Genomic DNA, 25,952 nt, shown 5'->3' on the forward strand with positions numbered 1-25,952 from the left:
AATTTTTTGAGCATTAACTTAGTGCCTAATTAGAAGTGCAAGTAGAGGTAGAACAGTTTGGTGATGAGTTTTGGGGTATCAGTATTTGCTTTGCATGCTCTCCGTTCACAGAATAGCCAAACAAAAGTGACATATTAATTGCAGAAGCAAGAAGCCAGACATCAAAGCTTTGTAACCTTGTTACTTTTCTGTTAACTCATGACCATTGTTGACAATGTTAAAGTAGAAGGGAAAGAAATAATGAGTTTGCTTTTTTTGGACTATACTTTAGTTGCATTTATTGGCATTATATTTTAATAAGTATCCTTAATTACTGTTATATCTTTTGTTTTGCCGAAATTCAAAATAATCACACTTTTAGATTCAAATGCAGGAACTTCATTGAATTTCTCAGATCACTCCATGCTCCACGTGCTGGGACTGATATATTGTTAGTTCAACACACAGGCATCATACATTAATGAGTGATATGGCACTCTGGATAGTTATGTATACATATGCATGAATATATAATTCCTAAATCTTATGGAATAATATAACAATTATGCACACTTAATGTTAATCTTGCCATGAAGCTCCAATTTTGCTTTGTAAAATAATTTTTTGTTGTAGTTTTTGATTTTCCAAGAAACAATGGGCTAGATTTACTGTTCTTGCTCAGTCAATTGGCAGAAAATCTAGGAAGTACGTTTAAGAACTGTCACCATGTGTGAAAATTGCAATGTACTGAATCTAATGGAGTACTGTAAAGAGAGTGAAAGTATGGTCAAGGATGGTATAGTTTTTCTGCTCAATCACACCCTAACCTTATGAACATACCAATAAGGAGTAGGCCATTCAGCCCCCCGAGCCTGCTCACCCATCTAATAAGATCATGGCTGATCTGATTGTAACCTCAAATCTACATCCCGCCTACCCCCCAAAACCTATCACCCCCTTGCTTACCAGGAATCTATCCACCTCTGGCTTAAAAATATTCAAAGACTCTGCTTCCACCGCCTTTTCAGGAAGAGAGTTTCAAAGATTCACGAACCTCTGAGAGAACAAAATTCGCCTCATCTCCATTTTAAATGGGCGACCCCTTATTTTTAAACAGTGACTCCTAGTTCTAGATTCTTCCACAAGAGGAAATATCCTCTCAACACCCACCCTGTCAAGACCCCTCAGGATCTTTATATGTTTCAGTCAAGTCACCTCTTACTCTTCTAAACTCCAGTGGATATAAACCTAACCTGTCCAACCTTTCCTCATAACACAACCTGCCTATTCCAAGTATTATTCTGGCAAACCTTCTCTGAACTGCTGCCAATGCATTTACATTCATCTGCAAAAAAAGTGACCAATACTGTACACAGTACTCCAGATGTGGTCTCACTAGTGCTCTGTATAACTGAAGCATAACCTCACTACTTTTGAATTTAATTCCCCTCGCAATAAATGTAACATTCTATTAGCTTTCCTGATTACATGCTGTACCTACATACTAGCCTTTTGTGATTCATGCACTAAGACACCCAGATCCTTCTGCATCTCAGAGCTCTGCAATCTCTCACCCTTTAAATAATATGCCTCTCTTTTATTCTTCCTGCCAAAATGAACAATTTCATGTTTTCCCACATTATACTCCATTTGCCAGGTCTTTGCCCACTCACTTAACCTATCTATATCTTTTTGTAGCCTCCTTATGTCCTCTTCACAACTTACCTTCCTACTTATCTTTGTGTCATCAGCAAATTTGGCAACCATCCCGTCCATCCCTTCATCCAAGTCATTTATATAAATTGTAAACAGTTGAAGTCCCAGCACTGATCCCTGTGGCACACCACTTGTTGCATCTTGCCAACCTAAAAAAGACCCATTTATGCCTACTCTCTGCTTCCTGTTAGCCAGCCAATCTTCTATCCATGCCAATATGTTATTCCCTATACTAAGAGCTTTTATTTTCCGCAATAACCTTTGATGTGGCACTTTATCAAATGCCTTCTGGAAATCTAAGTACCGGTTCCCCTTTCTCCACAGCACATATTCCTTCCTCAAAGATCCCCAATAAGTTGGTTAAACACAATTTCCCTTTCACAAAACCATGTTGACTCTGCCTGATTACCTTGAACTTATCCAAGTGTCCTGCTATAACTTTTTTAATAATAGCTTCTAACACTTTCCCTATGATAGATGTTAAGCTAACTGACCTGTAGTTTCCTGCTTTCTGTCTTCTTCCCTTTTTGAATAATGGAGTTACATTTGCGATCTAATGGGGCCTTCCCTGAATCTAGGGAGTTTTGGAAAATTAAAACCAATACATCAACTATCTCACTGGCCACTTCTTTTAAGACCCTAGGATGAAGTCTATCAGGACCCGAGTACTTGTCAGCCTGCAGCTCCAACAATTTACTCAGTACCAATTCTCTGGCGATTGCAATTTTCTCAAGTTCCTTCCTCCCTTCCATTTCCTTATTTATAGCTGCCTCTGGGATGTCACTTGTATTCTCTATCGTGAAGACTGATGCAAGATACCTGTTCAATTTATCTGCCATTTCCTTGTTTTCCATTATCAATTCTCCAGACTCACCTTCTATAAAACCAACACTCATTTTTTTAACTCGTTTCTTTTTAAAATATTTATAGAAACTCTTACTAACTATTTTTATATTTCTGGCTAGATTTCCTTCACACTGATTTTTTCCTTTTTATTAATCTTTTAGTCATCCTTTGCTGTTGCTTATGTTCTGTCCAATCTTCTGGCCTTTCACCTATCTTTGCACAATTATTTACTTTTTCTTTAAGATTGATAATATTTTTAACCTTTCTAGTTAACCATGGATGGTGTGTCCATCCCTTGGACTTTTTCTTACTGATTAGAATGTATCTGTTCTGTGTATTTTGAAATATTCCCTTAAATGTTTTCCAATGCATCTCAATTGACCTATCCCTTAACCTAATTTGCCAATTCACTTTAGCCAGCTCTACTTTCATGCCCTCATAATTGCCCTTATTTAAGTTTAAAAATGTAGGCCGCTAACTTCCACGTTCCCCAGTGTCAGATTTGGGGGGTACCCCAAAGATGTGCTGGGGAATCCCTCTGGCAAGTCCCCAGGTAATGGTTTGCATGGCAATTGCCCAGAAGTGCTAACTTCCTCTGGACAATTGCATTGCACTGGGAACCATCCAAAAATGTGATTTAAATCACAAACTTTGGATGGTTCTGCCGGGGTTATACCAACAGTTACCCAGAAAAAGTTAGAAGAATTAAAACCTCTTCTAACTTCTGGTTAACTTTTGTAAAGACCCAGATCAACCCCATGGGACTCCTCGACACCCCTGCCTTCCCCCTCACCCTCCACTGGACTTCCCCATCCCTCCCCCAAACTCCGACAATCCCACCTCCCCCCCCAACTCCTCGACCTTGGACCCCCCCCGATCTCAGACGCCCCACCCTGACCTCAGAACCTCTCCCGACCTCAGACCCCTGCCCCGACCTTGGACCCCCCACCTGGGACCCTCCCAGATTTCCGCACACATCCCCCCACCTCGACATCAACACACTTCCCACACCTGACCTCTGGACATTCCCCCACCCTCCAAGATCCAGACACATATAGACTCCTGACCTCTGGGCACACTCCAGACAACCACCCCCCCCGACCTCTGCACACCCCTCCTCGACCTCCGGACATCCCCTTGACCTCAGACACCCCCAACCCACAAATCCTATCTACTTACCTTAGATACTTAGCTCCCCCTGGCCTGTCAATTTCCCTGGCCCTTTAAATTTACCTGCTTTACAGCAGCTAGTGCCGTAAAAAACTCCTCCTTGAGTACGCTGGATCTAGACTTTGCTGGGCTCTGCAAGGATTCTTTCGATGCAGGCCCCAAGCAGCTGTGGCAATGCAATTTTCAAGACCAGGTAAGTATGCATTTATTTCTTCTAATTTCTTCAGGCCAGCACTTTCCGAAGCTAGTCAGAGATTACCCCCCATAGTCTCGGACCACTCCTCTCTCCCTCAAACTGAATGTAAAATTCAATCATATTATGATTGCTGCTACCTAGAGGTGTCTTCACTATGAGGTCATTAATTAAACCCTTCTCGTTGCACAATACCAGCTCTTGTATAGCCTGCATTTTGGTTGCCTCTAGAACATGCTGTTCTAAGAAACTATACCGGAAACATTCAATGAATGCCTCATCTAGGCTACCTTTGCCCATCTGACTTTTCCAGTTTACATGTAGATTAAAATCTCCCATGATTATCGCCGTGCTTTTCTGACAAGCTCCCATCACTTCTTTCTTTATGCTCCAGCCTACCATGTAGTTACTCTTAAAGGGCCTGTACACAACTCCCACACATGGCTTCTTGCCTTTACCATTTCTCATCTCTACCCAAACCATTTCTACTTCCTGGTTTCCTGAACTTAAGTTATACCTCTCTCTTGTAACATCTTCAACTAATAGGGTCACCCCTCCATCTTTTCCTCATTTCCTGTCCTTCCTAAGTGTCCTATACCCTTTCATAATCAGGCCCTAATCCATGTCCTCCTGCAGCCATGTCTCTGTAATGGCTATCAAATCGTAATTATTTATTTCTATGTGTGCTCTCAGTTCATCTGTTTTGTTTTCAATGCTTCATGCATTCAGATACAGAGCCTTTAGTTTGATCCTTTTTTTGTTTATATAACCTGTTGTCTGTTCTGTTGACTTACTGTTAGATTTATACTCTCTATCCCTCTCTATCCCTCCTTATGTTGGGGTTTTACTTTACAAGAACTAAACAAAACAAATATGCATAGCACTGCCTGTCACGCAGGCTGCTGGGTGGACCTTAATTGGCCTGCCCACTCAAAATGGCGGTAGGCCCCGTTTCGGCGGCGGGGGTTGGCTGCCACCCACCACCGAGCTGGTGGGACCCACTCGCCCACCAAGGGCAAAATTCTGCCCACAGTTTGGAGTGGGAACCAAAAACAATGGCTTCAGTTTTTCCAATATTTGAGGAAATTTGGGCTCATCCAGTACAGAATGTTGCACAACCAGTTTGATAGCTTAGCAACAGTGGAGGAGTTTAGAGAGGTGGTAATGAATTAGAGCTGGGTGGCATCAGTATACAAGTGAAAACTAATGTGCTTTTGGATGATGTTGCATGTCGCTGAGAAATAGGAAGAGGCCCGTAATAGATCCTTTGAGAACTCCAGAGGTAAAGGCGCGGGATCAGGGAGAGATGCTATCGCTAGTTTCACCATTTATTTCCAGATTTAGCTGGAGCACATCACGCACCATCAGGCTGTGTTCTCCCACGTCAAAACTACTGGCGACTCCAAGATCATCCCGGAATGCAAATAGATAACATCCAGCTTCATGAACCCCTCTCGCATGCCTATTGTAACCATAGCTTCATAACAATAATTGCAAGAAGCTTATGACTTGTTTGTCATTAGGATTAAGAGCAGACGTTCAGCTGCCACTGTCACAACACCTTTCCCTTGCCTAGCAAGTAAAACCTCTGCCAAAGAATTCCGCTGCCCATGAACAGACCTTGCATATTCTCTAGTTTCTCTTCTATCTCCCCTCGTGCTCTCTGAATTCATTTTATCCATAAGACACATCCCCTGCTCTTCCGCTCCTATTCCCACTAAACTACTACACTGCCTTCCCTTCTTGGCTGCTTTCCTAGCTGATATTGTAAATAGTTTCCTCTCCGCATGTACTGTCACCCACCCTTTCAATTCTTCAAAAAATCCACCTTTGACCACTCTCCTTGCAACTGTATGTTTGAGCTCCCCCAATGAGGTTTCCACCTTGCCAAAGCAGTGATTGACCCAAAACAAAGTCACAATTGATATCTCATGTGACAGTGAATGTGGTGCTCTATCCCTCCTCAGCCTTTGACGTGGCTGATCATGCCACCATCCTCCAATACATCTTCTTGTTCATCTGAGTGGCCCTGCTCTCACATAGGTATACTATTACCTATCCGACTGAGCTAGTGAATATCTTGCAACAGCTTCTTTTCCTGCCCAAACATCATAACCTCTGGTGCCCCCAGGGATCCATCCTTGTCCTCTACTAATTCTCATCTATAAGCTGCCCCTTGACAATGCCATCTGAAAGTGTAAATGGCAGGTTCCATGTGCACAATGACAGTACACAACTCTATCTCACCAGTTCTGTCGAAGGGTCATGAGGACTCAAAACGTCAACTCTTTTCTTCTCCGCCAATGCTGCCAGACCTGCTGAGTTTTTCCAGGTAATTCTGTTTTCGTTTTTGTTTCTATCTCACCATTATCTTTCTTGATGACTGTACTGCTGCTGTGTTGCTACATTTCCTTTAACTAAACACTCAGAAGACTGAAACCACTGCCTTAAGCCTCACGACAAACTCTTTCCTTAGTCATGGGTTCCATTGCCATCTCTCAGTGTCCTTTTTAACCATGAGCTATGCTTCCAACCCCATATGCCCTTCGTTACAAAAAACAGTTATGTCCACTTTCATATTATCTTGTCTTGTCTCAGCCCATCTGCTGCTGAAACCCTCATGAATGCCCTTGTTAGCTCCAGACTCAACTATTCCATGGCTCGCTCATGTCTCTGATCATTCTTCTTCCATAAATTCAAACTGATTCAAAACTCTACTGCCAGTGCCCGAACTTCCAGTCACCTCTGTGCTTGCCGTCTTATATTTCATTCAGATCCAGCAATTGCTCCATTTTAAAATTTTCATCGTATGACATCAAGGGAGACAAACTTTTATAAAGGAATTTGAACACCCAGTTATTAACTGAAATAAATTACACTGCAAGATATCATATTTTAAACAATAAGTTTTACTTTACAGGAACTAAACAAAACAAATATGACTATCTTAACCCTATATTTTGTAAATCCTTTTTATTTAAACCTGAAAATCACAACAGGACACTCTCTATACTATTTTATTTCCACCCAAGAGTTCCGCTATACAATTCAGGATCTTGAGGGTTCACTTCACTCTTCACTCTTCCTGGCTCCAAACCAAGGTGTGCCACACTCTTAGAAATTCACTTCGATCCTTCTCAGTTTCCTCAACCTTTGTCATGGTTGATCACACTATCCTCCTCCTCCTTTCCGTCTATCTTTCTGCCCCTCTCTTTGAGGATTCCACTGCCAATCTCTCCCACTAGTTTTACCAGTTGGACCTGACAATTTTAATTTCTCATGCACATGGACTTTTCATTCCAAGCATGACCCCACTTGCAATTCCTGCTTAGTGTCTCCAGATCAGGAACACCCTTGTTTCCTAATGGCCACTATGCTCCATTTCCTGACTGCTGGCAGACAAACTTGAACTACACCGCAACATAGTCTTTGTCCTCCCTAATGAAGACAGGATTCAAATATTTACTGAATGCAGAGAATTAGTAACATAGAGGGCAAAATTGGAAAGCTAGGAATAAAAAAAAAACATATTTTCCCCAACTGTCAAAATATGGGAGCTGAAAACCTAGTCTGTATGCACTTGTTTTTGTTTTATGCAATATTTCCAATATTAATATTAATGTGCTTTGTTGAAATTTCAGATACCAATTGTCATCACTGACAGGGATTAAAAATAATCAAGTGTGTACTCAAACAAGAGTGATATCAAATTGCATGACTGGTGGCTTGAAATACAAATAACTTGTCTTTACTTAACACCTCCAATGTAGAAAATATCCCAAGGCATTTCACAGAGGCATAATCAGGCAAAAATGGATGCCAAGCCAAAGGAGAAGATATCAGAGGTGTGACTCAAAGCTTTGTGAGGTTAAGGTGGGGGTGGTGGGGGTGGGTGGGGGGAGAGGGGTGTGGGGGGCAGGGTGGGGTGGTCCAAGGATAGCCAAACTTGCATAGGAAATGCTCTGGCTACACTTGATAAGTAAGAGTGGAGCTATGCAAGGAAATCCCACTAAGCTAAACCATGGAAAATGAACTTCTGGAGGAGGACAGCGTAGTTAAGGGCATCATGCTTACAGTCAAGTGCATGTCATTTGCTACTCTGAATAGAGCTGTTTCAGTGTTGTACCAGAGGCAGAAAGCTGTTGAGAGATTCAAACATAGAGTCATGGGAAAGCTGGGAAAGGATTTGGGAGGTGACAATGCATTCAGGACTTTGGATTAGAAACAGAGATTGAATCTCAGAGTCTTCGATCAGAAGGACAGTGAGTTCAGTTCTTGTTCAGTTTGGAGTTTCTTGAGGAGGGGTCATGATGGTGATTTTTAAAAAGTGGAACAATGTCAGTGGTGAGGAGCACAAGGAAGTGGTCAAAGGTGGCCTTACCTGTGATAAGCTCATTGAGAGTAGGGCAGATAGAAAGTTCAAGAGGGTGACCATGAATATGGTAGGCCAGTTTGTATAAAGACAGGGCAGGAAGGCAGTTATATCAGAGGAACAAGAGCCAAGTAATTGGCAGTGATTGAAATAGTTGAGGATGAGGAGTCCCTCAATAAAGAGATTGAGTGAGGAAAGGAGGGAGGATGTCACAGTGAAAAACTTGGGGCAGGATTTGTGGGGAATTATAGACAGTTAATATTTTAAAAGACAGGCAAAGAGATGGAATAGGGTGAGATTCTGGAAGGTGGAGCAGAGGAAAGGCCAAGGTGGGTTTGGTGATATTAGCAACACTGTCACCATGGTGGTTTGAACAGGAAAATGGCACCAATTATAACCAGGCTGGGAGGCTTCAGTAAGAAACAAGATGCAACCATCCATAAGCCTAGTTCCCATCAAAGCCATAAGTCATTGCATTCATCCATAATAAGAAGTTGGACAACAATGGCTTTGTTTGTGAGTGAAAACACATTCTGTAGGGAAATATAGTAAGAGGTGACGATCATTAATCTGCTGACACAGTTTAGGGTGCAGTGGTCTGAATTGGTCGGAAGGGAGCATGGTCAGATTGCACCCCACCCCCCCTCCACCCCCCAGCACTTTGGGCATAAAAATCAGCAGCGAGGAAGATGAAGCAGTTGGTTTTACTGCTTATAAGGAGACAGGGATTGGTGCCTCGATGTGCAGTTCGAAGAGTTCTGAGGCAGGCACAGAGAGTAGCTGTGGGCTTATCCAAGATCAAGCCTGAGATGTCAGCAGGAGAGTAGGAAGGCAGATGAGTAGATGGATTCAGGTAGGAATATGGGGTGGCAAATTACCCAAGATGGGAGAAATGAAAGATGGTACAGCTGGGTGAAAGAGAGAGAAGGAGACGAGGGAAGGGTCCAAGAGAGATGATGAGCAGCAAAAACAAGATAGATACATGCATATGAAATTAGGGGCAGGTGTAGGCCATTCGGCCCCTCAGGCTAACTCTGCCATTCAATAAGATCGTGGCTGATCTAATTATGGCCTCAACACCACTATCCTGCCTACCTCCCTTACCCTTTGATTCCCTTGTTGGTGAAGAATCTATCTACCTCTACCTTAAAAATATTGAATGACCGTGGCTCTGCCAGTCCCTGGGGAAGAGAGTTCTACAGATTCACGATCCATTAAGAGAAATAATTTCTTCTCATCTCCATTTTAAATGGGAGACCCTTTATTTTCAAACTTAGTCCCTTAGTTCTGATCTCTCCCAAAAGGGGATATATCCTTTCAGCATCCTCTATGTCAAGTCCCCTCAGGATCTTATGTTTCACTAAGATCACTTCTCATTCTTCTAAACTCCAATGCATTCAGGCCCAACCTGTCCAATCTTTCTTCATAAGATAGCCCCTTCAACCTAGGAATCAGCCTAGGTTCTTCTCTGAACTGCTTCTAATGCATTTCTGTCCTTTCTTAAATAAGAAGACCAAAACTGTACACAGTACTCCAGATATGGTCTCACTAATGACATGTACAACTGCAGCAAAACATCCCTACTTTTATTCCATTCCCCTTGCAATAAAAGACAACATTCCATTTACCTTCCTAATCACTACTAACTTTTTCCATTTCACGTACCAGGACAACCAGTTCCCTCTGCATCTCAGAGTTCTACAATCTCTCTCCAACCTGCCAAGGTGGAGAAGTTCACATTTTCCCACATTATACTTCACCTGCCAATTTTTTGCCACTCACTTAATCTATCTATATTCCTTTGTAGATCTCTTAGGTCTTCTTCACGATTTACCTCCCTTTGTGTCATCAGTAAATTTGGCAACTATACATTCGATCCCTTCATCCAAATCATTGATATAGATTGTAAATAGTTGAAGCCCAGCACTAATCTCTGTGGCACCCCATTCATTACATCTTGCCAACCCGAAAATGACCCAGTTATACCTATTCTCTATTTCCTGTTGGCTAATCAATTCTCTATTCATGTAAATATGTTATCCTCTACACCATGAGCTCTTAATTTATACAGTAATTTTGGTGTGACACCTTGTCAGATGCCTTCTTGAAATCTAAGTACACCACATGCACAAGTTCTCCTTTATCCATGTTGCTAGTTACTTCCTAAAAGAACTCCAATAAGTTAGTCAAACACAGTTTCTCTTTCACAAAACTATGTTGACTCTTCTTGATTGCATTGAGATTTCCTAACCTAACCAGCTATAACCTTAATGATAGATTCCAGCATTTTCCCTATGACAGATGTTAAACTAATTGGCCTGTAGTTTCCTGCTTTCTGTCTCCCTCCTTTCTTGAATAGAAAAGTTTCATTCACATTTTTCCAATCTGTTGGGATCTTCCCAGAATCTAGGGAATATTGGAAAATTAAAACCAAGGAATCTGCTATCTCAGCAGCCACTTCTTTTAAGACCCTAGGATGAAATCCAACTGGACCTGGGGGCTTGTCAGCTTTTAGTTCTAATAATTTTCTCAGTACCCTTTCACTGGTTATTATAATTGTTTTAAGTTCTGCTCTCCTTTTCACCTCTTGATTCACAATTATGTCTGGAATGTTATTTTATCCTCTACAGTGAAGACAGAAGCAAAGTATCTGTCCAATTCTTCTGCCATTTCCTTATCTTCCATTATTAATTCCCCTGATTCACTCTCTAGAGAACCAACACTGGACTTACTCTTCATTTTTAACTACCTGTAGAAACTCTTACTATATGTTTTTTTAAAATTTCTAGCTTGCTTTCCCTCATACTCTAACTCCTCCCTCCTTATTATTCTTTTAGTCATTTGTTGCTGTTTTTTTAAAATCCTGTCTAAACTTCTGACCTGCCACCAATCTTTGCATAATTCAATGCTTTTTCTTTCAATTTCATACTTATTAACTTCCTTAGTTAGCCATGCCTGTTGTGTCCTTCCCCTAGAGTCTTTCTTTTTCACTAGAATGTTTCTTCACTAAGTATTCTGAAATATCTCCTTAAATGTCTGCTACTGCATTTCTATTGACCTATCCCTTAACCTCATTTCCTATTTCACTTTAGCCAGCCTTCAGGCCCTCATAATTGCCCTTATTTAAGTTAAAACACAAGTGTCTCACGCTTCTCTGCTTCAAATTGAATGCAAAATTCAATCAATTATCGGGGTTTCTTTACTTTGTGGTCATTAATGAATCCTGTTTCATTGCGCGTTACTAGATTTAGAATAGCCTACTCTCTGACTGGGTGTAGATCATGCCGTACAAAGAAATCATTCCAAAAATACTCTGTGAACTCATCTTCTAGGCTACCCTTGCCAATTTGATTCATCCAATCTATATGTAGTTTAAAACCACCCATGATTATCACCATACCATTATCACAAGCCCCCATTATTTCTTCCTGAATATCCTGTCCTATAGTGTAATTATTATGAGGGGGCATATAAAACTACTCCCACAAGTGACTTCCTTCCTTTACTATTTCTTATCCCTATCCAAACTGATGCTACATCTTGATCTTTGGTCATCCCTCTCTCATGTACTAATGTCATTCTTAATTAACAGAGCTACCTTTCCACCTTTTCCTAGCCTCCTGTGCTTCTGAAATGTGATGTACCCTTGACTATTCAGATCCCAGCCATTGTCATCTTGCAGTCATGTCTCTGTAATGGCTATCAGACCATACATATTTATTTCTGTTTGCTCTCTCAATTCATCCTTTAAATATTTTCACAACCTCTTGCCTTATCTGCTGGTGTACTCTTAAGTTTGGACACTCTGTCCCAGCCTGCCACGCTCTGATTATCACTTCCCTTATTGCTATCCTGCTGTTTTGCCTTGTCTTCTCTCTTTAATTTATCAGAACTTCCTACACTCGAGCCCCCACCCAGGATTTAGTTTTAAGCCCTCTGTACTGCCCTAGTAATACGACTAGCCTGAACACTGGTCCTAACATGGTTCAGGTGAAATATTACAGCTCCCACTTTCCCCAGTACTGGTGCCAGTGCCCCATGAATTGAAACTCATTTCTCTCACACCAATCTTTGAGCCACACATCTAACTCTCTAATCTTACCCCACTCCAATTTGCTGTGGCTCAGGTAATAATCCAGACATTATTACCTTTGAGGTTCTGCTTTTTAATTTATCCCCTATTTGCTCATATTCTCTAAGCAGAACCTCTTTCCTAGTGCTACCTATGTCGTGGTACCTATGTAGACCACAACCACTTGACTCATTCCCTCCCACTGCAAGTTTCGCTCCAGCCCAGAGCAGATGTCCCGAATCCGGGCACTGGGCAGGCAACACAGCCTTCTAGACTCCCATTCCTGGCTGCAGAGAACTGTATCTGTCCCTCTTTCCATATTATCCCCACTACCACTACATTCCTATTAACTCCCCCCACTTGAATGACTTCCTGTACTACGATGCCATGGTCAGTTTGCTCATTTACCCTGCAGTGCCCTGTTTCAGGCTGTAAGAATCTCAAACCAGTTGGACAATTGCAAGGGTTTGAGGCTCCTCCACTCTTACCTTCTCAATCCCCATACCTGCCTCACTCCTGTCCCTGCCCACTGACCAAATCAGAAAACCCTATCATAAGGGGAATGACAGCTTCCTAGAATGAAGTGTCCAGGTAACTCTCACTCTCCCTGATGCATCGTAACGTCTGCAGCTCAGCCTCCAGCTCATTGATTCTGAGCCGAAGCTCCTCAAGCTGCAGACACTTACTACAAACGTGTTTGCCCTAGATCACACTGGTGTCCAGGAGTACCCGCATTCTATAGTCACAACACATCACCTGCTCTGCCATCTGTATATGTTAATTCATTTATTATTTTTCCTAATTAATTAATAATTAATAAACCCTACAACTCCCAATAAGCTTTACTACTGCTAGTACTTTGCCACCACTAGTGAAACCTTATAATTACTAATAAGTTACATGAGTTTTCAAAGATAAATAAGCAAAATACTCACCAATCAATCACTTACCCGTTTCCCTGTGATCTCACGCTTCGATTTTTTTCAGAATGGGGTCTAACAACAGATTGGCCAAATTCAGGCCAAATGGCTTAGGCTTGGTTCAATAGCAAAATGTACACACAAATGAATACAATGGGAATTCAGAGAGACAGATCCCAAAGACAGCAAGAAAACAGTAAAAGTTAAAGCCAGAGTTGCAGTGGGATGAAATTGTCTTATGATCAGAGTTCAGTCAGGTTGGAGCATTGATGAACCAGTGTTTAAAATTGGAAACTGTTTTGGAGAGGGAGTGAGTCTATGAGCTGACAGATATTGTATCAATGTATGCTCTGCTGGAGAACATTCATAATGCAAGGAAATTGGCCACATTCTGTAGAATCAATTCTGCCCTATTGACAGTCACACGGACCTGGTCCCAGGTGCTGTATTAGTTTAACAAGGTTAATTTACAAGTTTTACCACAACCTTTGATATCTTTGTTCTTATAATAACATTCTTTGCCTTACTATCATGTAACCTCAAAAGGAACTCGCACAACTCCATTGCTAACATTCCTCCAAAATGTTTGCCCTTTTGTAACAAACACTTCTGCCCCCTCAGATGCTCATAGCTCTGAGGTTTCTAAGTTTTGGATCTCTTTGCATTAGGTAAACTGATGCTTTAAAATAATTTTACTGTAATGTTCAATTAAGCATTTATTCCTCAACACTAAGCCATGGTTGGTTACAGTAGTGTTTTAGAGTGTTAATCAGTAAAAGATGTCCAAACTCCAGCATTTCATGTCACTGTGATAAATAGTTCCCTTGCAACACCTGAGAGGCAAAGCAATTTTTTTCATGTATTTACATAGCCAGTGGCATGGCTGGGGCAGCCACTTGGGAGCTATGTACTTCCACATCAAATGGAAGGCATTTAATCAGGGAGATGCTCTTGACTGACAGCTTGGTGCACTGAATATCCCCAATCTCATACATTTAAGGGACTGGCAAGATCTCTTTCTCTTTCAAGCTCTCTTTTTTGCTTTCCATTCTCAGCCTCTGAGGGTGTTCCATGCTGTAGCAGGCAGTGACAGAAACTCCAGGAATAACTTGCACAGAAAAGTGAGCCTACACCTGGAGAGAGATAATTAGATGGTACCTTTACTATTTTTCAATAATCAAGGAGTTTATGAATTGATTGATTGTTCATACAACAGATGTAGCAAACTGTTCATTCGGATTTATATGAAATAAAGCACATATTAGTTGGAAGTGGTAACTCATCTCAATAGGTTGTTTTTGTTATGACATGGCAGATGATGTGTGCCAAATCCATGAAGGAAACTTGATCATGCTATCACAACGCATAAAATTCTGAATTAACCTGACTCCCAGTTACACCCCCTTTAAGGCAATGGTCCAAACATAGATTTTAGATTTTAAACAGATCGAGCAAATTAACATAATACCCTGGACAATGGGATCCTAAATGACATTTTTCCAACTTTAGTTTTGTTAGAAAGCAGATTTATGCACAAGTACTGGAGGCTTCATTATGACTACTTAACATACTTCTGTTAGATCTCACAATTCCTTCTCCTGACAGATAATCTCATTCTTATTTATATATGTTTCTCTTCTTAATATGTAAATGTTATTGTTTCATAAGTTTTTGAAACTGTATCTCCCTCACGATATAAAAACTTTCATGTTGCTATTATTTATTGTCAGTAACCTTTGGGAAAAATAAACACATCCCTTAGCCTTGCTTCTCTGGCTATTTGTAAACAGACTGAGATCAGTTTTAAACCCAAATCTCCCTTCATCTTTCTAAAAGTGCAAATTCCCTTCACACCTTACATGTTAGGCCAGCATGCATGTTTACTCATTAGCATGTCAAACACCTAACTTATTCTGATGGGTTAAGCTTGCAGCCTACTTGGCTCCAAGGGCAGGACTTTTAGATTGGCGTGCGGTTGTGATCAGCGGGCCCGGGAGCAGCTTGGGAATGGACCGCCGCCTGCAATCAGCCCCTGACCACAATTTCACGCTTGCTAGCCAACTAACAGCCAGCCAGCGTGAATGAGTGCTGAAATGCTCAGCGCTGCCAAGGTGGGGGTGGGAGGAAGGTGGACGCTGACGTAAGTGCGGGCGTGGGTGAGCGCAGAATGAAAACTTTGTCTATACATTTTTAGTTTTTTAAAATTTAATAATGGAAACCTCATCCTGCCATTTGACGAGGTTTCATCAAAAATGCACAGTCCGCCTGGCAGATTCACCCATCTGCCAACTGCAAGGTTGGATGGACCATAAAAATTCAGGGACACTTGGAACTTTAATGGGCTTAATTGCCCTCTTAATTGTCGCTGGATGTGCTTCTGACTTTTGTGTGCACCCGCCGACTGAAATATCATGTGAGCGTGGGATGACGTTGGGACACTCGCCTGATGCCATCACGCGCTATTTTACACTCGAGTGGGTTGGACGCGTGCCTGCCCACCAAGCTAAAAATTCTGCCCCAAATGTAATTTACACGGATGGACCCAACAATTTTTCAGTCAACTTTCCAATGTGACAGAAGAATATACTATTTCAGTAGCTTCTACATGCAGCAAAGGGTCTCTGTTGCAATTCCCATCATTTAACTAGGCACAGACAGTGAAAGTTCCAAAGAGTGAGGAATGTAATGTCTAAAATGAAAAGAAAAAGCATATAATTGCATAAAGATAGATGGAAGGTCAGAAGATTGGACTGAATATAAGGAACAGCAAAGGATGACTAAAAGATTAATAAGGGAAAAATTAGATTGTAAAAAAAAGTGAGTCAGAAATATAAAAACAGATAGTAAGACTTTCTATAAATATTTTAAAAAGAAATGAGTTAATGAGGTGTGTGAATAGAAAGTGAATCTGGAGAATTGATAGTGGAAAACAATGAAATGGCAGATCAATTGAACAGGTATTTTGCATCAGTCTTCACTATAGAGGATACAAGTAACACCCCAGAAGCAGCTGTAAATCAGGAAATGGAAGGGAGGGAGGAACTCTGGAAAATTACAATCACCATAGAAGTGGTACTGAGTAAACTGTTGAAACTGTGGGCTGACAAGTGCCTGGGCCCTGATGGGCTTCATCCTAGGGTCTTAAAAGAAATGGCTACTGAGATAGTTGATGTGTTGGTTTTAATTTTCCAAAACTCCCTAGATTTGGGGAAGGTTCCATTAGATTGGAATAAAGCAAATGTAACTCTATTATTCAAAAAGGGAGCAAGACAGAAAGCAGGAATCTACAGGCCCATTAGTTTAACATCTATCATAGGAAAAATGTTAGAAACTATTATTAAAGAAGCTATAGCATGGTGCTTGGATAATTTCAAGGTAATAAGGCAGAGTCACCATGGGTTTGCAAAAGGGAAATCATGTTTAATCAACTTATTGGAGTTTTTTGGGGAAGTAACATGTGCAGTGGAGAAAGGGGAATCAGTAGATGTACTGTACTTAGATTTCCAGAAGGCATTTGATAAAGTGTCACATCATGGTTATTGCATAAAATAAAAGCTCATGGTATAGGGGGTAACATATTGGCATGGTTAGAAGATTGGCTGGCTAACAGGAAGCAGAGAGTAGGCATAAATAGGTCTTTTTCAGGTTGGTAAGATGTAACAAGTTGTGTGCCACAGCGATCAGATCTGGGACCACAACTGTTTACAATTTATGTAAATGATTTGGATGAAGGGATGGATGGGATGGTTGCCAAATTTGCTGATGATACAAAGATAGGTAGGAAAGTAAGCTGTGAAGAGGACATAAGGAGGCAACAAAAAGATATAGATAGGTTAAGTGAGTGGGCAAAGACCTGGCAAATGGAGTATAATGTGGGAAATCATGAAATTGTCCATTTGTCAGTAAGAATAAAATACAGGCATATTATCTAAATGGTGAGAGATTGCAGAGCTCTGAAATGCAGAAGGATCTGGGTGTCATGGTGCATGAATTGCAAAAGACTAGTATGCAGGTACAGCAGATAATTAGGAAAGCTAATAGAATGTTATTATTTATTGTAAGGGGAATTGAATACAAAAGTAGGGAGGTTATGCTTGAGTTACACAGAGAACTAGTGTGGAGATGTATCACCGGGACACTTCTTTAGTTGAACAATGAACTTTATTTACAGAGCTGCTGGATTAGCTGCAGGTCTCTAGCAAGGCTACAATACACTTTCTAGGCTAGGAAACTGCTGCCTCTCATAGCTTCCCCATGGTCAGTGCTGATTGGCTGTTCTGACCACATGACCCTTACTCAGTAAGGCTGGCCTTAAAGCAACAATTATCACATCCCTCCCCCTTTAATTCCTTGTTTTAGATTCCTTATTTGCACAAATTACTTTATACAAGTGAATGGAAAACAATATCAAAAATCTTAGAAATAATCAACACTGGCACTTTGTCGTGAATTCAGATTATGTACTTATATACATATGTCCAGTAATTACAAATCAAGTTGTTGAGGGGATTTTCTGTTCTGGGCAGAGCCAGGTAATTCTACAGCTTTGAGGCTCTCCTACAGGATCGACACTCACTGCAACTGCATTAACGGGTACCTTTTTTGGCACCTTATTTGATTCAATGGAGACACCAGATCGATCAGGTACTTCGGTGCTTATGGGTTCAATAACATTCCTTGGTGGCAACACTGACTGTGGAAGCGTCCCCCTGCTCCTCAGGTGATCCACGTGTTTACGAATGATCCGGCCTTTCATGTCTATTTGGTATGAAAGGGGTCTGGTCTCGCAGATAATAATCCCTGGGATCCAACTTGGACCGCTACTGAAGTTTCTCACGTATACTTCATCTAGTATAAATTTCTGGGCTCTGCTATGCAAATCATGGCTTGCTTTCTGATACCTTGGTTCTTCTCTGCCCTCCCTGGCAAATTTGGAAATACGAGGGTCAGCTTCATCCTGAGATGATGCTTCATAAGCAGTTCTGCTGGTGGAACTCCTGTCGTTGCATGTGGAGGCATGCAGTAGCTAAGAAGGAAGCTGAGATTTTGGTTTCCAAGATTCCTCCCAACAATTATTTTCGCCCCAACTTGAAAGTTTGGACGGCTCCCTTGGCTGGTCTGTTTGATGTGAGCGGTAAGGCACAGTTTGAATGTGTTTAATGCCATTTAGACTGGTGAAGCTTTGAAATTCAGCACTTGTAAATACTGCTTCATTGTCTGATACAATGACTTTGGGCAATCCGTGAGTTGAAAGGCATTGGCAGAACCTTTCAATGGTAGCATATGACGTAGGTGATTTCACCTCAAAAATCTCCATCCATTTTGAGTGTGTGTTGATTATGAGCAAAGACATTGTGCCCAGGAATGGACCCACGTAGCCTGTATGGATCCGCTCCCATGGTCGGCCAGGCCATTCCCAAGGGTGTAGTGGGACTGCGGCTGGCAACTTTTGTTGCAGTTGGCACAGTTGACAGTGCTTGACTAACTTCTTGATACCTGCATCTATACCAGGCCACCACACTTAATCCTGGTGAGCACTTTCATTTTAGAAGTGCCAGGATGAGTGCTGTGTCATTCGGTCAGGAGCAATTCCCTGCCTGGTGCAGGAACGACTATTCTTTCTCCCCAGAGTATGATGTCATCCTGACAACTCAATTCGCATTTCCGGGTAAAAGACGGTTTCATTTCCTCGGCAGCTGGCTCATTTAACCGTCCTGTAAGTATTTGGTCTCTCACTTTGAACAGAAGTGGATCTGGATTGGTGCAGTTCCTGATCTGCTTTGCGCAGATGGGTGATGTGTCTAAAAAATTCAATGCAAGGTCAAGTTATTAGGGTACAGGAGTACACAAGATGATTTCTTGCAAGGGTAGGTGGCTAAGGGTGTCTGCATTCGCTATGTGCATCCCAGGTTGGTGCTTGAAAGTGTATTCGTAGGCGGACAGAATTAATGCCCATTGCTGAATTCTTGCGAGGCTATCGGTGAGATAGCCTTGTCTTCTCTGAAAAGGCCCAAAAGCAGTTTATGATCGGAGAGATAGTAAAGTGCCTGCCATGTAATTATTGGTGGAATTTTTTAACTCCAAAGACCATTGACAGCCCTTTTTCTCGATCTGCGAATAACCTTTTTCAGCCACTGACAGTGTTCTTGATACATAACCTATTGGCCTCTCAGAGCCGTCATCCATTTCATGGGACAATACTGCACCAATGCCATATGGAGAGGCATCGCAAGTCAATATCAATTCTTTAGATGGGTTGAAGTGCACTAACAAGTTTGAGGAGAGCAGCAGTTGTTTTACTCGGTTGAAGGCTGCCTCCTTTGGAGCCTTCCAGGACCCCAACAATGGTGTTTCTTCAGCAATATGTGCAAGGGGGCCAACAGTCGATAAGTTGGGTAAAAATCACCCGTAGTAGTTTACCATCCCTAAAAGCGATTTGAGTTTGGTGATATTTGTGGGGGAAGGTGCTTCCTTTATCGCCTTAACCTTTTCTTCCATGGGGTGTAATCCTTGTGTGTCTACACGGTAACCCAGATAGGAAACCTCGGTGGCTTGGAAAGTGCATTTCTCCTTTTTTAGGCGGACTCCAGCTTCCAGAAATCTTCTTAATACCTCCTCTAAATTTGCTAACTGCTCAGCCTCTGTCGATCCAGTTATGTGGACATCATCAAGGTATACTGCAACCCGTGGTAATCACGATAGCAAATTCACCATCATCCTTTGAACTATTGCAGAGGCCGAGGACATGCCAAAAGGTAGGCATGCGTACTGGATTAGGCCTTTGCGTGTGTTTATTGTGACACATCCCTGGGATGTGTTATCTAACTCGAGTTACTGGTATGCGTGGCTCATATCCAACTTACTGTAGGATTGACCTCCTGCCAGTTTTGTGTACAAGTCTTCAGTTTTTGGAATTGGATATTTATCCAACTTGGCGGCCTGATTAACTGTTAGCTTATAATCACCTTAAATGCAGACAGTCTTATCTGATTTCAGTACAGGGACGATAGCTGCCTCCTATTCCAAAACATTGAACCGGCTATATGATGCTTAGTTTCTCCAACCTGTTTAACTCAGCATCCGCTTTTTCTCTTAAGGCACATGGTATGGCTCTTGCCTTAAAAAAATCGAGGAGTTGTCTCTGGGTCAACATTAATCTTGGCTTGCAAGCCTTTGATTTTTCCTAATTCGTTGCGAAAGACGCTGTTGTATTTTTTAAATAATTCTATCAGTCCTCCTGCCTGCACTTGAAAAATTTCAGGCCAATTTAACTTGATTTCTTGCAGTCAATCATGGCCTAGAAGGCTTGGTCCTTCTCCGTTCACTATTATTACTGGAAGCTGGGTTGACTGCTGCCCATAGCTCACAAGTACCATGGTGGTGCCTCTTATTTTTATGGCTTCTCCCATGCAAGTCATCAACTGGGCAGAAGTTCTCTCCAGGCTTAAGGGTTGGGTAGGTACCTTCTCTCAGGTACTGAAATGTGTTCTCACCCACCACTGGCTGATGCCCCTATATCCACATCCATAACTAGACACTTCCTGTTTACGTAGAATGTGACAGTAATAGGGTTTGCCTTGACTGCTTTAAGATTAAAAAGAAAGTGGATGTCAGAATCAGTTATTTCAGGCTCTTTCATGTTATGTACTTCTAACATCTTTGCTGGCTTGTTACTTGACAGTCTGGACTTTCCTCTGCACTGCTTTATAAAATGTCTTCTTTTACGACAGTAATAGCATTCACCCTCCTTAAATCTGCATGTTTCAGGAGTGTGGTTACCCTTACGTCGGTAACATTTCAATTTTAGGATCACTGTCTAATTGCCTACAGTATATTTTATTGATTCATTGGCGATTGGGAATGATTTCCACTTTGCAGCTGCTTTTGTGGTTTTGACGCCATACATGGCTGCAGGTTTCCACTCTAACCGGCAAATGGCACCATTTTGCAAACTCTGTAGCTCCTGCGAATCTTTTTCAGTGCTCTCCATTGCTCACTTAAAATTTATATCGACTTCTGCCAGCAATCAACGCTGAATGGCATTGTTGCGCACACCACAAATTAACCGATCCTGTAGCAAGGTCACTTCGAAATCACAATGCTCTGACAATTGCCTCAACTTAGTAATATAATTCATGATGGATTCGCCTGGGGCACTCACCCTCATAATAACTTTGAATCTTTGCATAATGACTAATGGTTTGGACTGAAAATGGCCCTTCAAATCTACTAAATCCATGAGCTCACAGAACAATTTGGAATCAGGCACACTTGGGACTGTGAGATTGCAAATAAGGTTGTAGGTTTGACTCCCACAGATGCTCAAGAGAATTGCTTTGCGTTTTGCCTCCTATTTTGTTGGCCTGGAAATAAAACCCGAGGCGCTTGATGTATTAACTCCAGTCCACCGTGGAGGAGTTAAATGGGCCGATCCTCCCGAAGGGAGGCATCCTGGTGAGTATATATTTTTTTTCCTTCTTTAAAATGAGACACTCACAGTTGTAGGGTGAGAGGCAGCACCAGGATCATTTATCCTCGTCGGCAGATGTAGAGATGTACTACTGAGAGGCTTCTTTAGTTGAACAACAAACTTTATTTACAGTGCTTCTGGATTAGCTGCAGATCTCTAGCAAGGATACAGTATGCTTTCTGGACTAGGAAAATTCCGCTCCTTATAGGCTTCCCATGCTCGGTGCTGATTGGCTGTTCTGACCACATGACTCTTACTCAGTAAGGCTGGTCTTAAAGCAATGATCACCACAACTAGTGAATTTACATCTGTGTACAATATTGGTCACCTTATTTAAGGAAGGATGTAAATGTGTTGGAAACAGTTGAAAGAAAGTTTGCCAGACTAATACCTGCAATGGGTGGATGTCTTATGAGGAAAGGTTGGACAGGCTGGGCTTGTATCTGCTGGAGTTTAGAAGAGTAAGAGGTGACGACTGAAACATATAAGATCCTGAGGGTTCTTGACAGGATGGACATGGAGAGGATGTTTACTGTGGTAGGAAAATCTAGAACTAGGGATCACTGTTTAAAAATAAGGAGTTGCCCATTTAAAATGGAGATGAGGCAAAATCTTTTCTCTCAGGTTTGTGCGTCTTTGGAACTCTCTTCCTGAAAATGCAGTGAAAGCAGTCTTTGAATATTTTTAAGGCAGAGGTGGATAGATTCTTGGGAAGCAAGGGGAAGATAGGTAGCAGGGATGAGGATTTTAGGTTACTATCAGATCAGCCATGATCTTATTAAATGGCAGAGCAGGCTCAAGGGGCTGAATGGCCTACTCCTGCTCCTTGTTCATACGTTGGTATGTTCGTATCGGTAATAATCAACCTGCTAGAATGAGGTAACATTTTAGCTTTACTGCCTGGGTGATAATTCTCCAGAATGAATGCCCACTCATTGTGGATCCCATCTAACTTTTATTCCATTGATTTTAAGATGTCTTCTATAACAGCAGTTTGATGATTACTCCTCACTTCCAGTCATCCAGGATGTCCTCCGCAGTCTTGTTGAACATGTCCCTGAGCTCTGTTGTGATGGTGCTCTTGCCATGTTTCAATAGCTCTGCTGGTATCTTGTTTATCCCAGGTGACTTGTGGTTCTTCAGGCTCCTGATGGCTCTTTGGACCTCTCATCGGGCAATTTCTTCCTGGTTAACATTCAGCTGTTGAGGTGCAGTGCTATCATTGAACTCAAACGTGGAGCTGGGGTTGGGCTGGTTGAGGACCTCCCAAAAGTGCTCTACCCACCTTGCCTCCTGCTCCCACCCATCAAGAGCATCTTTCCGTCCTTGCTTTTCATTGATACAGCGGTGTTGTTTCTTGCATTATTCAGTTCCCAAATGATCCTGTAGAACATCTTGGAGTCTTTACAATTTTCTGCTTCTCATGCCTCCCTCCCTTTTAACTCTATCCATCCTCATTTGTCTCTCCTGTAGCTCTTCTTCATGGCTTTATCCAGTGTTCCGTACTTCTCATCGTCTTCTCATCTTTGCTCAATGCTCTTTTCCTGATCCCTCTTGCTCTTCACCAACTTTCTTTCATCAGTCAACTTCCACATTGGGTCAGTGATCCATCAGCAACTGGAGGGGCATTGCACTGTTGTCAGCACCTGGCAAGGTCTGCAGCATGGCTCTCCTCAACAAATTGAAGGCAGAAGTAGACTTCATGAAGAACAGGCAGGTTTCCGGGGTGGATCTTTACAGTCAGGACCATTATAAAGCATCAGAAGCTGCTTGTTATCAACATTGATTTCAAGAGGGCTTTTAAGAGCATACATTGGCAGTCCCTCTGGTACATTACAAAACAGTATGACATCCGATCATAGTATATTAACATCTTCAAAGCCTTATGCCCCAACTCCAGCTGCTGCTTCAAGACCAGCAAAGGCACCACAGCCTCCTTCAACGTCATCACAGAGGTATGGTGAGGGAGCATACTCTCCCCATTCCCTTTCCTCTTGGTTATCAATTTCATCATGAGGAAGGCAATGGTGAGTGCAGACATGGCATCCCATGGCAACACCACCAGCGAAACATGGGTAAGAATAGCAAAGGTGTCATGTAAGTTGGATCAAAGTTCGTCTTTCACCAGCAGTGCTTATTAAGATCCTGAACATCACATGAAGAGGGCAGCATCACCAATGAAGAAGTACTACAGAGAACTGGTCAGAGGCACCATTGGACATCGTAATGGAGAGATGACTGAGGCTGGGTAGACACGTATTTCACCCCCCTGACATATGTTCCTCCAGTAGCAGTAGAATGGACACCACCAGATGAAAAAGAAGATGAGGAAGGCCAAAGAAGACCTGGCGATGTACTTTAAGGAGGATCTTCAAGAGCGGGATACCACCTGGGCTGGAGTGAAAGAGATTGTGATGGACCGGGGCTAGTGGTGAAGTCTTTCTACCCATTGTCCCACATGGGACCAGAGGGACTAAGTTTAAGTAAATAAGTCAACAACAGTTGTCTTGCCCAGATTACCATGCAAGCTGTGAAGACATAACTTTACACCAATATCTATTGAAAAAATTTTAAAAAATGTAACTGGGTTGACTATGCTATTAGCGCAATCAGTTTCCATTAAATATGAATTACATTTCCCTCTCTTTAGCACACAGAAGATAAACAGATTTCACATTGGGCTTTCTCAGAGCTATGATATGTTATACCTAATGCACAGCTAATCTCAGTATGTCAATCCGCTGTACTATTATTGTCGGCTATCCCTCAGTAGTGAGGATGACAGTCTTCCAAAAGTTTGAAGATGGCTGATGTAGTGTGCAAATCGATAGAGGGAATATTCCATAGAAAAGTCCCCTTCACAGATGAGGCAGTGCAAGTTACAATGTGAAGGAAAGGGAAAATGCGCTCTATAAGCTAAAAAAATAACTTATTACAGAGCAAAAACTCTAACAAACGGGGATAACATTCATGCAACAGGTCTTTGAAGTATTGAAAGCTATAGCAATTGGAAGGATGAACAAAAGAAGATGTGTGATTTTGACTATGACTGTCAATCGTTTTACATTATTATCATGGGTATGAATGCAAATATCTTACATTGGCACAAAAGTCTATTCAAGGAACTTGCAGATGCCAGCTGCCTTTGAAACGATTCATGGATTATTGTTATTTTGAATTTAGCTACTAGCTTGTTGTAAATGGATCATAAAAGAGAGTTAATGAGGATATTTTATAACTATTATAATAGGCTATAAAAGGCAAACACTCTAAAGAGCTGTTGAGAAACATTTGTGCATAGGTAGAAACAACTGCTTTTCCATCTTTATCTCACAATGTATTTCACATTTCATTCTATTAGATCCAGCAAGATGTGCAGCATTGTACAACCTCCATTTCCCAGAAGAAACACTTCATCAGGAATGCTCCCCAGGACTCATGGTGGCAGGCAGTAAGGAAAACCATTTATCCATATAAGGATATCATTATGGGTATCCTGGGCTGTGAGATAATATGAGGTTGGGGGTCCTATGGGGTGCTAAGGTTTGTAGAGGCAACACTAGCAGTTTGAGTAACAATTGCATATGGTCATTTTGGCAAAAAAAAACCCATAAGAAAACAATTCACCAAAGTACAGGAAGAAATAAGCAGGTTTCCAGAGTGGGTAGATTAATAGCAAATGGAATTCAATATAGTGAAGTGTGAAGTGATTCATTTTATTAGGAAAAATGGGGAGGTCATGTATCCTTTAGAAAGTAAGAAACTAAATGGAGTAGAGGAACAAAGGATCTAGCAATACAGATACATGGAATGCTAAATGGAACAACACAAGTTGTTGTGGTCATAAAGGGTATGGACAAAGTGCTTGGCTTAATTTCAAAAAGAACAGAATATAAAAGCAACCAGAAGGTTTCCAATAACATGGAGCTAAGTTCCCCTTCTGAAAGAGGCACTGCTGATTTATATAGGAAAAAAAACAAAACCTTTAAAGGAAACTTAGCTAATCAGATTCAAGTGATATTCCCAGGGTTGATAACACACCCCTGTGCACCCTCCTCCCTTCCTCATTCCCTCCCCCACTCCCTCCCTTGGCTCGGAATGCCTGAAGTGTACTGGCGTGCAATCATACTTCCTCTCCAGGGAAACCAGGTATGAATGTAATTGCGGAAGAGAGGCAGCCAGTTGGACCGAATCAACTGTTCACTGACTGGGGC

General features: G+C 41.7%; 1 protein-coding gene across 1 annotated transcript in view; it reads left to right on the plus strand.

The window, feature by feature from the left end:
- Nucleotides 1–25,331, plus strand: part of gtdc1 (glycosyltransferase-like domain containing 1) — a 426,961-nt gene extending 401,630 nt beyond the window's left edge. The window contains exon 11 of the transcript XR_005944629.1: nt 25,100–25,331. The gene's annotated coding sequence lies outside the window, so the exon portion shown is untranslated. The remainder of the gene's footprint in view (nt 1–25,099) is intronic.
- The last annotated feature ends 621 nt before the right edge of the window (nt 25,332–25,952 follow it).

The sequence above is a fragment of the Carcharodon carcharias genome, chromosome 12 (genome assembly GCF_017639515.1).
Source record: "Carcharodon carcharias isolate sCarCar2 chromosome 12, sCarCar2.pri, whole genome shotgun sequence".
Lineage (NCBI taxonomy): Eukaryota > Metazoa > Chordata > Chondrichthyes > Lamniformes > Lamnidae > Carcharodon > Carcharodon carcharias.